Here is a 16,794-nt window from a genome sequence, read left to right as displayed (position 1 = left end):
ATTTGATTAACGAGCTAGTCAAGTAGAGGCATACTAGGGACACTCTGTTTTGTCTGTATTCACACATGTACTAAGTTTCCGGTTAATACAATTCTAGCATGAATAATAAACATTTATCATGATATAAGGAAATATAAATAACAACTTTATTATTGCCTCTAGGACATATTTCCTTCTGTCTCCCACTTGCACTAGAGTCAATAATCTAGATTACATAGTAATGATTCTAACACCCATGGAGTCTTGGTGCTGACCATGTTTTGCTCGTGAGAGAGGCTTAGTCAACAGGTCTGCAACATTCAGATCCGTATGTATCCTGCAAATCTCTATGCCTCCCTCCTTGACTTGATCGCGGATGGAATTGAAGCGTCTCTTGGTGTGTTTGTTTCTCTTGTGAAATCTGGATTCCTTCACCAAGGCAATTGCTCTAGTATTGTCACAAAAGATTTTCATTGGACCCGACGCACTAGGTATTACACCTAGATTGGATATGAACTCCTTCATCCAGACTCCTTCATTTGCTGCTTCCAAAGCAGCTATGTACTCCGCTTCACACGTAGATCCCGCCACGACGCTCTGCTTGGAACTCCACCAACTTATAGCTCCACCATTCAATATAAATATGTATACGGTTTGCGACTTTGAGTCATCCAGATCAGTGTCAAAGCGTGCATCGACGTAACCATTTACGACAAGCTCTTTGTCACCTCCATAAACGAGAAACATATCCTTAGTCCTTTTCAGGTATTTCAGGATGTTCTTGACCGCTGTCCAGTGATCCACTCCTAGATTACTTTGGTACCTCCCTGCTAAACTTATAGCAAGGCACACATCAGGTCTGGTACACAACATTGCATACATGATAAAACCTATGGTTGAGGCATAGGGAATGACTTTCATTTTCTCTCTATCTTCTGCAGTGGTCGGACATTGAGTTAGAATCAACGTCACACCTTGTAACTGCTACCTCTTGAGCATGCGTTGGTTTCCCCTTGAAGAGGAAAGGGTGATGCAGCAAAGTAGCATAATTATTTCCCTTAGTTTTTGAGAACCAAGGTATCAATCCAGTAGGTGACAACGCACAAGTCACCTAGTACCTGCACAAACAATCAAGAACCTCACAACCAACGCGGTAAAGGGGTTGTCAATCCCTTCACAGTCACTTGTGAAAGTGAGATCTGATAGAGATAATAAGATAAATATTTTTGGTATTTTGTTATATAGATTGGAAAGTAAAGATTGCAAAATAGTAAACGAGATGCGATAATAAAAGAGAAGAAATATAATAAGAAAGAGACCCGGGGGCCATAGGTTTCACTAGTGGCTTCTCTCATGATAGCATGTATTACGGTGGGTGAACAAATTACTACCGAGCAATTGATAGAAAAGTGCATAGTTATGAAGATATCTAAGGCAATGATCATGAACATAGGCATCATGTAACACCCCGGATGTAACTTTCCCTATTTGTACTCCAACTCTTGCCGTTTCTGGCGTTAAGTTATATTTATTTCTCGGGTTCGGGTTTTTGTCTCCGTGTGTTGTTGTCGTTGTCATGCATCTCATAGCATGTCATCATGTGCATTGCATTTGCATACGTGTTCGTCTCATGCATTCGAGCTTTTTCCCCGTTGTCCGTTTTGCATTCCGGCGCTTCGTTCTCCTCCGGTGGTCATTTCTAGCTTTCTTTCGTGTGTGGGGATTAAACATTTTCGGACTGGACCGAGACTTGCCAAGCGGCCTTGGTTTACTACCGGTAGACCGCCTGTCAAGTTTCGTATCATTTGGACTTCGTTTGATACTCCAACGATTAACCGAGGGACCGAAAAGGCCTCGTGTGTGTTTCAGCCCAACACCCCTCCAATTTGGCCCAAAACCCACCAAACTCTGCTCCATGTCCTAGAGCGTTCGATCACGATCGCGTGGCCGAAAACCGCACCTCATTTGGACTCTCCTAACTCCACTTATGCCTATAAATAGCCCCCCGTTTTCGGATCTCGGATCTCTCCCGTCCAACCCTAAAAAAAACATCTCGCGCCGACGGACATGTCCGGAGCCTAGCCGGACACGTCCGCCGCCGCCCCGCGCCCAACCGGACGCTGCCACGTGTCACCGGCCACACCCGCCGCCGCCGGGCCCGAAGGCCCGTAGCCGGCCCCCGACGCCGCCTCCGTTGGCCAGAGGAGACGTCCGCACCGCCGCCCTTCTCCTCCGATGCCGGCCGCCGCCCCGCCACTGCTCGCCGCCTCGCCGGGCCGGCGCCGCCCCACCGCCACCGCCCGGAGCACGCTGCGCCGCCGCGGGCCACCCCCTCCGCCGGGCCGGAGCAAGCTCCACCGCCGCCCGGTCCTCTCCACCGACCCCGGCCTTCTTCCCCGTCGGATCCGGCGAGCAGCTACAGTAAATCCGGCGACCTCGGTTCCCGTGCCCGATCTGGATCTAGATCTGGAAATTGGACGGTTGACTTTCTCCTCCCGAAACCCTAATTTTTATGCATACTTTGACCAGCCGTATCTCCGCATCCGTAGCTCCGTTTTGGGCATATAATATATGAAAATGTTCGCCTCGACGAGTACATAATTTCATTCCATTGCATCATTTTCATTTGAGCTCATCTTGATTCCCAAAATGCTGTTATAAGGAGGCTTCATGAGTTAATTGTCAGATCTGCTAGTTCATCTTAGACTTTTGTCATTTTTGCCATGATTATTTTGTGCATGCTATGCCTGTGAGTCCTTCATATGTTTTGCTAAGGATTTTTCCTTCTTTACAGAGGTGCAACCCATGCATTTTTAGGATGTGTGTGGTGACTTGTGCAAGCTTTCAAAGTGAGGCACCCGGGAAATCTGTTTTCAGAGACTTAGTTGTTTTCACCAAGTCTGGGGTTATTTAGTTCATGATGCCATATGTTCAGCTTGTTTCCTAGTGATCCGTGCCTCTTTTGAGGATGATCAGTAAAGGAGTTTTGTTAATCATGTTATGCTCTATCCATCCATGTCTTTTTTTGCAATTATGGAGCACCCTAGCTTGAGTCAATCGAGCTCTACTTTTGCTTCGTGGTGAATCTGGGCAGATCGTCAACTCGTTTGCGATTTTGCCGGCGTTATTGTATTTGATCCGTGCATGCTATGCCATTGTTCTTGCCATGTCTAGCTTGTATTTTATGCCTTATTAATGGATGTATTCTTTCCTTGCCATGACTTGCACCGTGGTGAGTGCATCGAGCTCGTTTACATGCCTTCGTGAGCTATATTTCAGCATGTCTCAGTTTTCACTAAGTCTGAAAACTGATTACGTTTTTGCTATGTTCGTGTGCCCGTTAGTATATTTTGTGAACCCTTTTGGCCCCAGGTCACTTTGGGTCTTTTGTTAATCTTGTTGAGTAGCTCCATGCCATGTTCTTACTTTTCTTAATAAGGTCATGTATGATGTTGTTTTGCTGCTCCGAAGAGGGCTTCGTGATCTGAAATTTCAGACAAGTGTTAATTTCACTAAATCTGGAATCTGTTTTGCATTTGCGTTTTTTCCATGCTTGTTTGAACCTCATAATGGATGAATTGGCCGTAGCTCACTGCTAGTCTTTTGTTAAGCATCTTGTGTGCATCCCTGTAATGTATTTTATTGTCATGTTTGGTGGCTGTAGCGTGTTCATCTCATTGCATTTAGATGCCTACTTGCTGTAAATCGCAGACCGGTGTCATTCTTAAAACGCTTGCCATTTCCAAACCGTAACTCCGATTCCGGTGATCTTTATATCATTTTCAAGCGATTTCATCTCATATTTCCAGTGGCACCCTTGAAATTCCATGTTGAGGCCAGGTTCATGCATTTCCTGTCATATTTGCATTTTGCATCCCGCATCGCATCCCGCATAGCATATCATCATTTCATCATATTGCTTGGTCTTGCACGTGGTTGATTGTATCCTCGTTGCTTGTTTGTATTGTTTGGGTAGAGCCGGGAGATGAGTTCGCTACCGAGGAACCCATTGAGTTTGCTTGTGAGGATCCAGTCAACTCTGACAACTGTGCAGGCAAGATGATCATAACCTCGAAATCACTACTATCTTTGCTATGCTAGTTTGCTCGCTCTTGCTATGCCAATGCTACGATGCCTACCTTTTGCTTGTCATCCTCCCAATTGCCATGTTAAACCTCTAACCCACCATTGTCCTAGCAAACCGTTGATTGGCTATGTTACCGCTTTGCTCAGCCCCTCTTATAGCGTTGCTAGTTGCAGGTGAAGATTGGAGGCCGTTCCTTGTTGGAACATCTTTTATTTACTTGTTGGGATATCATTATATTGCTATGTTATCTTAATGCATCTATATACTTGGTAAAGGGTGGAAGGCTCGGCCTCTCGCCTAGTGTTTTGTTCCACTCTTGCCGCCCTAGTTTCCATCATATCGGTGTTATGTTCCCGGATTTTGCGTTCCTTACGCGGTTGGGTTATAATGGGAACCCCTTGATATTTCGCCTTGATTAAAGCTTGTCCAGCAATGCCCAGCCTTGGTTTTACCATTTGCCACCTAGCCTTTTCTTTCCCTTGGGTTCTGCAGACTCAAGGGTCATCTTATTTTAACCCCCCCCGGGCCAGTGCTCCTCTGAGTGTTGGTCCAAATCGTCAACCGCCGGTGGCTACCAGGGGCAACTCTGGGCTGGCCTACCGGAAGTTTAGACAATCTGAGTGTGCCCTGAGAAAGAGATATGTGCAGCTCCTATCGGGATTTGTCGGCACACTCGGGCGGTGTTGCTGGTCTTGTTTTAACCTGTCGAAGTGTCTTGAGTTACCGAGATACTGAGTCTGATCGGAACGTCTTGGGAGGAGGTCTATTCCTTCATTGATCGTGAGAGCTTGTCATGGGCTAAGTTGGGACTCCCCTGCAGGGATTGAACTTTCGAAAGCCGTGCCCGCGGTTATGGGCAGATGGGAATTTGTTAATGTCCGGTTGTAGATAACTTGAACCTTAATTAATTAAAATGAATCAAATGAGTGTGTTACCGTGATGGCCTCTTCTCGGCGGAGTCCGGGAAGTGGACACAGTGTTGGAGTAACGTTTGCGCAGGCTGCCTTCTAGCTTCTCGTTCGCGCTTTGCCTCCTCTTCTCGCTCTCTTTTGCGTATATTTTAGCCACCATATATGCTAGTCACTTGCTGCAGCTCCACTTATATTTGCCTTGACATTCCTATAAGCTTAAATAGTCTTGATCGCGAGGGTGCGAGATTGCTGAGTCCCTGTGGCTCACAGATACTATAACTCCAGATGCAGGTCCAGGTGATTCCGCTCCAGGTGACGATTACGAGCTCAAGTGGGAGTTCGACGAGGACTCTCAGCGTTACTACGTGTCTTTTCCTGATGATCAGTAGTGGTGCCTAGTTGGGGTTTGATTCAGGGCCTTGTCGCATGTTGGGTTATTTTCCATTTTGGCGCCGTAGTCGGGCCATGAGTGTTTGTATGATGCATGTTATTTATGTACTTTGATATGACGTGGCGAGTGTAAGCCAATTATGTATCTTCCCCTTTTTATTATATATATATTACATGGGATGTTGTAATGATTGCCTGACTTGCGACATTGCTTTCAATGCGGTTATGTCTCTAAGTCGTGCCTCGACACGTGGGAGCTATAGCCGCATCGAGGGCGTTACACATCACGTCCGTGCCAAGTAGATCGAAACGATTCGGCATCTACTACTATTACTCCATACATCAACCGCTATCCAGCATGCATCTAGAGTATTAAGTTCATAAGAACAGAGTAATGCATTAAGCAAGCTGACATGATGTAGAGGGATAAACTCAAGCAATATGATATAAACCCCATGTTTTTATCCTCGATGGCAACCATACAATACATGCCTTGCTGCCCCTACTGTCACTGGGAAAGGACACCGCAAGATTGAACCCAAAGCTAAGCACTTCTCCCATTGCAAGAAAGATCAATCTAGTAGGCCAAACTAAACCGATAATTCGAAGAGACTTGCAAAGATACAAAATAATGCATATAAGAATTCGGAGAAGAACCAAATAATATTCATAGATAATCAAGTTCATAAACCCACAATTCATCGGATCTCAGGAAACACACCGCAAAAGAGTATTACATCGAATAGATCTCCAAGAACATCGAGGAGAACTTTGTATTGAAGATCAAAGAGAGAGAAGAAGTGTCGGTGTACTAGAGTAGGGGTACCCTAGTATCCCGAACTTGTGCACGGGCAGTCGCAGCATCCCGCGGCAAGGCTTGCCGGGTGACCGCCAAGGTCCTCCGTGGTTCCCTTGGAGCCATTCAAGAACAAAGTGTCCAAGCCAAGAAGACAAGACCCCGGCAAGAGGAGCTTGCCGGGAAGGCTAACAAAAGCATCCCAAGACCCCGGCAAGAGGAGCTTGCCGGGAAGGCCACCCAAGGCATTTCAAAGAACTTGCCACAGCGCACCACGCGTCCCGGCAAGGCCCGGTGAGCGACAAGCTCCCGGACGCGACAAGATAACGACAGCGGCAAGACGCTTGCCGCGGCAAGACACCACTGTGCCCGCGCTCCAGCACATCCACCAACGTGTCACTCTGGGACCCCTCCAGGCGTACGTGGCGGAAGGCTGTGCAGCTTGCGGTGCGCGGTGGCAAGCGGCGCTGACAAGATCGCCATCGTGGCGAACGGTGGCGTCCCTGGCGGTCCCTTTTCGCACTGTTTAGGCGACACAGACGGGCATTTAAGGCCCTTGTCCCCTGCCGTCAGGGTTAGGTATGATACACTGTAGCAGGTAGCTGTGCCTACCACAGCACCTTTCCATTTTTGCCCTTTACCTCTGTTGCCACCTGTCAGTGACCCCTTGAGCATATAAAAGGAGGCCCGTGTGCAACGTAGAGGGGGGTTCGAACACTCACGCTCGGTCTTGCTAGCTGCTGGTGTGTACTGTAGCACTCCACGCTCCCGAGCTAGAAATCAATACAAACCACAAAGCAGGAGTAGGGTTTTACGCATCCGTGCGGCCCGAACCTGGGTAAATCGCTCGCGTGCATCGCCTCGATTTGCTCTTTGCACGATCTCCACCCCCGTCGAACCGAAAGGGACCCGGTCCGCCGGTCCCATAGGTGCCCGTGGGTCAGTACCCCGGCATCTTTGGCGCGCCAGGTAGGGGCTGTCGAAGTTGTGTGAACCAGATCCGGCGTTCTCGCGAGCTAGATCTCCATCATCTTCGTCAACATGCCGCCGAAGAAGAAGGTTTCGGAGGCAGCTGCTCCGTCCGCGCCGAACCCACCATCGCCGGAGCAAACGGCTGATGGGGCAGGCGCCGGCGGAAGAACGCGCGTCGACGAGGGAGCTCACGGTGCTGCCAGGTCCAAGGACAAGGCTGCGCTGCCCACCGGCGGCATAGCCGGCTCCCACAACGACCGGGCGCACTCCAAGACCTCCGCGTCCGTACATGCACCGCGCCCGTCTCAGGAGGCGCGGGACCGGCAGCATCATGGTACTCACGGTACCATGCGTTCGCTAGACCAAGATCGAGCTGGTGGATCTTGAAGGGCTCAAGACCACCATGCACGTCAACCTGCTGGCGCGAGCGAGACACGGTCGCCTGGACGGGACACTGCTCCTTCTAACGTGGTTAGAAGTCCGAGCATATCCCGCTCCTCGCACCGTTCACCACCGCCACCCGCCACTGCAGCAGAAGCTTTGGCGCGAGCTCAGCTGCTCCTAGACTACCCTCCAACGGCGGACAAGATCGACGATTGGAGGGCCACCATCCAGAGTCTCATCGGCTTCGCCAACGGCGACACTCCACGGCAGCCAAGCACGTCGCAGCCGCGGCAAGCCAGCCAGGCACGAGCCGGAGACGACAAGACTGGTGGGGGTGCAACTACTGTGCACTCTCCGCCCCGAAGGCCAAGATCGCCGACTCGCCGGATCCACCTCGACAGCGACTCCACCGCGTCGTCAGATCCGCGAGCTCGTCGCGATCAGCGCCAAGTTCTTCAAGAACGACAACAAGAAGACGCTCGTACTCGCACTGAGCGCCGGAGAGAAGCGCGACGTCAGTCAGACCAGCGCGCTGGGCCCTCTATTGACATGCATGCGCCAGGGGAACCAGGCGACTTGCCGTACGCGGTAGGTTGCCCTGCGTTCACTCGTGAGCTGCGGCAAGTCCAGTGGCCCAGCACAAAGAATTTCAAACCAGATGTACCAGAGAAGTACGACGGCAAGACGCATCCGTCGGAGTTCCTCAGCATCTACACCATCGCGGTGCAAGCTGCTGGGGGGCGAGACGACAAGATCCTTGCCAACTACTTCCCATTAGTGCTCAAGCCCAACGTCAGGTCCTGGCTCATGCACTTGCCGGACAACTCCATATCCTCCTGGGCAGACCTATGCCATCAGTTTGTTGGCGCCTTTACAGGTGGCCACAAACCTCATGGCCAAGAGAGTGACCTTCATCTGCTCACCCAGAAGGAAGGAGAGCCCCTGCGCAAGTACATTCAGAGGTTCAGCCGTGTACAGTATAACATCCCAGACGTCCACCCCGCCGCGGTCATCAGCGCGTTCCATCAGAACGTGCGTAACCGCAGGATGCGGGAGGAGATGGCGATGTGCAGGATCAGAGACGTCAGTGAGCTGTATGCCCTGGCCGACAAGTGTGCACGTGCTGAGGAAGGGAGGAAACTCCCCGGAGAGAAAACCGGAGCAGAAGGGTCTGACAGTGAGGATGCTGCCCCGGCAAAGAAGAACCGGCGGCGGAACAGGAAGAAGAAAGGCAAAGAGGTGCTAGTCGTCGAGCAGTCCGGCAACGAAGGTGGCGCCAAGCAGGCCAAAGTTGGTAGCTTCGGCAAGGAGGTTGCCGCGTGCGCCAACTGCCAGGCTGTGGCGGTCGCCGACAAGCAAGACGGCTCCGACAAGCAGTATTGCAAGATTCACCGCACCAAGGGCCATGACCTCCAAAGCTGCAAGAAGGTCGAGCAGCTTGTCCAGCAGCAAAAAGCTGAGTATGAGCGACGCGACAAGGAGAGGGCCCAAGGAGGTGCTGCAGAATCCAGTAAGAAGCGTGCCGGCCGGGGAGGATGCCGCGGCAAGGCCAAGCAGCGGCAAGGAGATAGACCTCCCCGCGGCCGCGACAACGATGAAGACGACGACGACGAAGACATGGATGATGTTGAGACCAGTGAGCAGGAGTTTTAGAAAGCCACAGAGGTCTTGTGCGTTGACGGCGGTGCCTCTCTGCATACTTCACATCGCCAACTCAAGCAGTGGGTGCGGGAAGTCAATGCAGCGGAGCCACCTGTCGAATCGCGCAAACTTCTGAAATGGTCTAGCACGCCTATCATCTTCGACATTGAGGACCACCCTGATCGCACAACTGCGGTCGGGTGTTTGCCGATGTTGGTTTCACCAACTATCCGCAACCTCAAGGTCACCAAGATGCTAGTTGACGGCGGGGCCGGCTTGAACCTGATCTCCTCCGCTGTACTCCAAAAACTCCAGATCCCTGACAGCGAGCTTGAAGAGACCGGCACATTCCAAGGAATCAACCCGGGAAGGAGCAAGCCGAAGGGGAAAGTCACGCTGCCGGTGACATTTGGCAGCGAGCTCAACTTCAGGACTGAGAGGGTCACATTTGACGTTGCTGATATTCCATTGCCTTACAATGGGATACTTGGCCGTCCAGCACTCGCCAAGTTCATGGTAGCCTCTCATTACGCGTATAACATGCTGAAGATGCCAGGCCCGATAAGCGTCATTTCTGTCCCCGGTGACAAGAAGGATGCTCTTATCTGCGCCGACAAGATCTACCGGGAAGCAGCAGCCGCAGCAGATCGCGAGACACTTGCCGCTGAAGCTCCCGGGGGGAAGAAGACCAAGTCCGGCAAGAGTTCTGATGCCCACTCCGGCAAGCGCACCTCTTCGGAGTGCTGCGCTACCGTCGAGGACGCACCATCGAGCTCCACCGGCAAGTGTAAGAAGACGATGGCAGCTCCGCCAGAGACGAAAAAGGTGTCCGCCAAGGAGGACGGCACTGGTGGTACCTTCACCATCAGTGCCACTCTCGACCCTTAATAGGAAAGCGCGCTCGTTGCTTTCCTGCGGGCGAATGTCGACGTGTTTGCGTGGCAACCGTCTGACATCCCCGGTGTTCCCAGGAAAGTAATTGAGCACCACCTTGCCGTTTGTCCTCATGCGCGGCCCGTCAAGCAGAAGGTCAGGAAGCAGGCAGTGGAGCGCCAAGAGTTCATTGCAGAAGAGATCAAGAAGCTGGAAGCAGCAGGCCTTGTCAGAGGAGTGCTCCATCCTACGTGGTTGGCCAATCCTGTAGTCGTGCGCAAGGCAAATGGGAAATGGAGACTTTGTATCGATTTTACTGATGTTAACAAAGCTTGTCCCAAAGACCCATTTCCTTTGCCGCGCATTAACCAGATTGTTGACTCCACAGCCGGATGTGATTTGCTTTCATTTCTTGACGCATATTCAGGATACCATCAGATCTTCATGGCAGAAGAGGATGAGGAGAAGACCGCATTTATTACTCCATGTGGCACGTACTGTTTCGTACGGATGCCTTTCGGATTAAAAAATGCTGGTTCAACATTTGCAAGAGTAGTCCATGTCGCTCTTGAGCTGCAAATACACAGAAATGTGGAAGCCTACATGGATGATATAGTAGTCAAGAGCAAGGACAGAGCAACCCTGATACAAGATTTAGACGAGACCTTTGCAAATCTACGCAAGATCAGCCTCAAGCTCAACCCAGAGAAGTGTGTGTTTGGAGTTCCCTCCGGCAAGCTTCTCGGGTTCTTTGTGTCTCAACGGGGAATTGAAGCCAATCCCGACAAGATCAAGGCCATTGAGCAGATTGAAGCACCAAAGCGCGTCAAGGATGTGCAAAGACTTGCCGGTTGCGTGGCTGCTCTCAGCAGGTTTATCTCTAGGTCTGCTGAGCGCGCCCTGCCATTTTTCAAATTATTGAAAAAGGCAGGTCCAATGAGATGGACTCCGGAAGCGGAGGCTGCGCTGCAAGACTTGAAGAGATACCTGTCCTCCCCTCCAATACTTGTCGCACCTAAGCCACAAGAGAAGTTGCTGCTGTACATAGCGGCAACCAATCAAGTGGTTAGTGCTGTGTTAGTAGCGGAGAGGGAGGCAGATGACGAGCCAGCAACCACGGCAAGCACATCCAGCGACAAGCAGGGCGCTCCCCCGACAAGCTCTGGTCCCGACAAAGATGAACCTGCGCAGATGCACGAGGAGATACAGAAGAAGATGGTGCAGCGCCCAGTTTACTTTGTCAGTTCCCTTCTTCAGGGGGCTAGGTCAAGGTACTCTGGCGTGCAGAAGTTGCTTTTCGGCCTTCTCATGGCCTCGAGAAAGCTGCACCGTTACTTCCAAGCACACAAGATCACAGTTGTCACTCGCTTTCCGCTGAAGAGGATACTGCAGAATCCAGAAGCGACAGGCAGGATTGTTGAGTGGGCACTGGAACTGTCAAGCTTTGGCCTCAAGTTTGAGAGCACTTCAACTATCCAGAGCAGAGCATTGGCAGAATTTATAGCAGAATGGACGCCAACACCAGATGAAGAAATTCCAGAAACAAGCATCCCCGACAAGGAAGTAACCAAAGAGTGGCTGATGTACTTTGATGGTGCCTTTTCGCTGCAAGGCGCCAGCGCTGGTGTGCTGCTTGTCGCACCCACCGGAGAGCACCTCAAGTACGTAGTCCAGATGCACTTTCCCAATGAGCAAGCAACAAACAATACTGCAGAGTATGAGGGCTTGCTTGCCGGTCTCAGGATCGCGGCAGACCTTGGGATCAAGAAGCTCATTGTCAAGGGTGACTCGCAGCTTGTTGTCCGCCAAGTAAACAAGAATTATCAGAGTCCGTTGATGGAAGCTTACGTCGACGAAGTGAGAAAGCTAGAAGAGCACTTTGACGGCCTGCAGATGGAGCATGTTCCAAGAGCTCAGAACGCCATTGCAGATGGCCTGTCAAAGTGCGCCGCACTTAAGTTACCTGTGGAACCAGGGATCTTTGTGCTCAAGCTGACTCAACCATCCGTAACACCATTAACTGGACAGAGCAAGAAGAGGAAGTTGGTTTCTGGTGATTATTTGCCGGCAGAGCTTCCCGAAGCCGTCGCCAAGAAGGTCCCCAAGATCAACGCCAAGAGCGCTGCGGAGCAATCTGCTCCGGCAAGCCCTAGGGTTTGTTCTGTCGAAGCAGAAGCTCCCGACAAATTTTGCTCCGGCATGCTTACCGGGGAACATCACGCTCCGGCAGAGCCGCAGGTTCTTGCCGTAGAAGCGGATGTTCCCGCAGCAGTCCCCAAGATCAACGCCAAGAGCGCTGCGGAGCAATCTGCTCCGGCAAGCCCTAGGGTTTGTTCCGTCGAAGCAGAAGCTCCCGACAAGTTTTGCTCCGGCATGCTTGCCGGGGAACGTCACGCTCCGGCAGAGCCGCAGGTTCTTGCCGTAGAAGCGGATGTTCCCGCAGCAGTCCCCAAGATCAACGCCAAGAGCACTGAGGAGCAGTCTGCTCCGGCAAACCCCAGGGTTTGTTCCGTTGAAGTAGAAGCTCCCGGCAAGTTTTGCTCCGGCAAGCTTGCCGGGGAGCGTCACGCTCCGACAGAGCCACAGGTTCTTGCCGTTGAAGCGGATGCTCCCGCAGCAGCAGATTTTCCTTTACTCCTTGTTGTCGAGCCACAAGCTCCAGCATGGGCGCAGCAGATTGTCTGTTTCCTTCAGACAGGAGAACTTCCCGAGGAGCAAGAAGAAGCGGAAAGAGTAGCCCGGCAGTCAAGTATGTACCAGTTTGTCGACAAGACACTGTACAGAAGAAGACTCAACGGTGTGAAATTGAAGTGTATTCACCGGGAGGACGGACATAAGCTGTTGGCAGAGATACATGGAGGCATATGTGGTCACCACATTGGCGCAAGAGCACTTGTCGGCAAAGCATTCCGGCAAGGTTTCTTCTGGCCAACAGCCCTCCAGGATGCAACTGCACAAGTAACCAAGTGTGAAGCGTGCCAGTTCCATTCCAAGAAGATACACCAGCCAGCTCAAGCTCTCCAGACGATCCCTTTATCCTGGCCATTTTCGGTCTGGGGGCTCGACATCCTCGGCCCCTTTCCCCGAGCTGTCGGGGGCTTTGAGTACTTGTACATTGCAATCGACAAGTTCACAAAGTGGTCGGAAGTGGAACCAGTGAGGAAGGTGACAGCACAGTCAGCAGTCAAGTTCTTCAGGTCGATTGTTTGCCGCTTCGGGATCCCTAACAGGATAATCACCGACAACGGTACACAATTTACGAGCCGCACCTTCATGCAGTACGTCCAAGATCTTGGCGCCAAGGTCTGCTTCGCTTCTGTTGCTCACCCGAGAAGCAACGGTCAAGCGGAGAGGGCAAATGCTGAAGTGCTGCGCGGGCTCAAGACCAGAACTTTCGATAGGCTGCACAAGTGCGGAAGAAACTGGATCGAGGAGCTGCCGGTGGTTCTTTGGTCGATCAGGACGACGCCAAATCGAGCCACTGGACAGACACCTTTCGCTCTAGTCTATGGAGCAGAGGCAGTTATCCCCACGGAACTCGTATACGGGTCACCTCGAGTGCTCGCCTATGATGAGCTTGAGCAAGAGCAGCTGCGACAAGATGACGCGCTGCTCCTTGAGGAAGACCGTCTTCAGGCTGCTGTGCGAGTTGCTCGCTACCAGCAAGCTTTGCGCCACTACCATAGCCACAAAGTTAATGCCAGAAGTCTCGAGGAAGGCGACCTTGTCCTTCGGCGCGTTCAGTCCGCCAAGAATTCCAACAAGTTGACGCCGAAGTGGGAAGGCCCTTACCGGGTGAAACGAGTCACTAGGCCTGGCGCTGTCCGCCTTGAGACCGAAGATGGCATTCCGGTGAGCAACTCCTGGAACATTGAGCATTTTTGTAAGTTTTACCCGTAAGGCGCGGTTGTCGGAACCTATTCCGGCAACCACCTTTTGTACAAGTCTTGCCGCTGTTGCATGTAATCCTTTGTACAAAGCCGGGCGCAGACCCCGTGCATAAGTAAAGCTCATGTGCTCCGCACATTTTGTCGATTTTATGCTTTCTATTTTTTGGCATATATGATCTGACACTTTGTGCAGCACCTATTCCACGGTAAGCAATAACGAGCCATAAGGCTCCATATCTTTATTTTCTCTTCTTTCTTTTCTCTCAAGGAAAGAAAGGTTCCCTCGCCCACAAGTTTGCCGGGGAAGAAAGGAGAAGACGATGGTATGGACCAAGCGTCGTTCAAGAAAGTTTCGCCTTGCCGGGAAGCAAACAACAGAAAAAGCTAAGTAGCCAAAATTTGAGCAATCAAATTTTTTAAATTTTAAGTTATCTCCCTTGAACGACCACACTTTGTATGGAAAACCTGTGCGTGGAGGAACCAACTCGTAGCTAGTTGCGCCTTTACTTTGTTTCGAGTCCGCTCAACAACTTAAGCGAGCTGCTAGCGCCCTTACTTTGCTTCGAGTCTGCTCAGCAACTTAAGTGAGCCGCTAGCGCCCTTACTTTGTTTCGAGTTCGCTCAGCAACTTAAGTGAGCTGCAACTAGTTGCGACAAGGTTTCTTGCCGGTAGCGGCACCGCCAGCAGGCTGCTGACGTCCCGCACTCAGCGCTCGCGGCCCAGGTGCCTACACCGGCAAGTTCCCTAAAAGCGTAGGGTAAAAAGACATACAAAGGGAGGGATCAAGTAAAGGGAATAACATTGCAATCATTCCATAGAACAAAGCTATATTACAAAGATAGCTTGTCGCAGCTCTAATAGATTGTTTTCATGACATAATAAACAGCGGCAAGGAAAGAAGAAATGGGCGGCCTAATCTACGCGATCGCCTTCGACCCTCTTGATCCCGCTCACCTTGTCCACAATGGGTGCGACAAGGGCCTTGAGCTCCTCTAGATCAGCTTCCGGCGGCAAGGTCCTGAGGATGTTGGTGAGGCGGAGGCCCGGATTGAGGAAGGCCACCTTCATCAACACTTTCTGGAGGGCTCCTGCGCAGATCTTGCGCGACTCATCAGCCGGTTGCTTGGGGATCCTCTCCCGGAGTTGCTGGAGGGCCGTCGCCACGCCCTTCAAGAACAGGACGAGCTTGGCGCTGGGTTGCAGGTTGTCGTCGGAGGGATACCCGAGATCCTCCATCCCTAGTTGCGCCAGCTCCTTGTCGATGTCCGTGGCGGCGTTCACAAGACTCTCCGTCCAGTGCGTCACGGTCTCCCTGAAGGCGTTCTAGGCGGTGGCAGCACTCTCCAGCAGCGCCTTGTCGGCCTTGATTTCCTCCTTCAAGGCCGCCTCCCGCTTCTTGGCGCTGTCCAGAGTCTTGGTCAAAGTGGTTAGCTTCAACTCAAGATCCATGTTGGAGACCTTGGCGGCGCTGAGCTCCTTTCCCTTCTCGGAGAGATCGGCCTCCAGCCGCGCCACCTTCGTCTTCAACTCCTCCTTGGCGGCCTTGGCGGCGGCGGCGGCGTCCTCCGCTTGCTTGAGAGCTCCGCCAAGTTTCTCCTCGCGCGAGGCAAGCTCCTCCTCGTGGGCGTCGAGGTTGACCTTCCGCTACGCCAGCTCGCCAACTTCCGCGGCTAGCTTCACAGTGGCAAGTCGCTGCCTCTCTTCGGCTTCGGCCTTCTCGAGGAGAAAGGCCTTCCGTGCTTCAACGAGCTGCTCCCGCTCCTCCGCCAGGGATCGGAGGGCTTCCCGATGGAAACCCCCGAGCTCTTCTGCGCGCTTTTCGATGTCATCTCCCGCCTTCGCAACAAGTGCCTCGCGGGATTCCAGCTTGGCTTGCCGCGCGCGGTAGAGCAACATCAACTTCCGCAGCAGCCGCTCTTCTTCGGGCTCGTTGCTGTTGCTGCTTGGCGCGTCAACCACCGTCAACCCCGCGGAGGCAAGCACTTCTCCGTCGAAGATCTCCCCCTCGACCGGCGCCCTGGAGCTTGACGCCCAGGGGAGGCTGATGAAGACGCCTTCGCCGGCCTTCAAGTAAACGCCTGGCTGGGGCTCCTCGGTGCTTGGCGCTGCGGCTTCGGAGGACGGGTCGGTGGTCGGTGTAGCGCCTGGCGCTCCTGCGGCCTCTGGGCCGTCAGTACGATCGCCAGATCCCTCGCCAGTCACCGCGGCGCCAGCCTTGGCGGCCTTGGCGCCGGCGGGATCACCTGCGCCGGCTATGTCCTCGGCGGCGACCTCGGTCTCCATCCGCTCCGCAGCAGATGGGTCTGACAGCCGGCAAGGGGAGAAGAGTCAAGCAAAATCCAGCAAAAACTCAAGAAGATCAAAAAGAAGAAGAACCCAAGGGAAGTTTTGAAGCAAGAGGAGTACCTGCACCAGGCTCTGCAGTAGTGGTCTCCGCCGTCGGGGGGCCGCTGGTGCTGTCCCTTGCCGGAGAACCCTCCCTTGCCGGAGACTTCTCCCTTACCGGGAAGCCCTCCCTTGCCGGAGAGTTCTCCCTTGTCGGGGAATTCTCCCTTGGCTCCTGGTGGGACTGCTCGGCTCCTACACAAGTCAACAAGCAGATATCAGCAAAGACAAGTACCCATGCGCGCCTCGCAGCGGAAAGCAAATCAAACACTTACGCTGGGGGCTGCTCTGGAGAAAAGTTGTCGGGTCCGGCAAGGTTGTCTCGGGCGCGCCACCTGCTGTCGCAGTAGGCTCGTCCTCGATGACGATCACCGGGACCTTGGCTCTCTTTGCCGCTCTCTGGGCCAGAGTCCTAAAGAGGAACAAGTTCAGAGAAAAACAAGTGAGAAACAAGACAAACAACAAGAACTGAAGAAATGCAAGTA

Source organism: Triticum urartu, chromosome 7A, assembly GCF_056163025.1.
Source record: "Triticum urartu cultivar PI428250 chromosome 7A, HENAU_Tu73, whole genome shotgun sequence".
Taxonomy (NCBI): domain Eukaryota; kingdom Viridiplantae; phylum Streptophyta; class Magnoliopsida; order Poales; family Poaceae; genus Triticum; species Triticum urartu.
The sequence above is the reverse complement of the archived record's forward strand: the minus strand, read 5'-3'. Positions refer to the sequence as shown.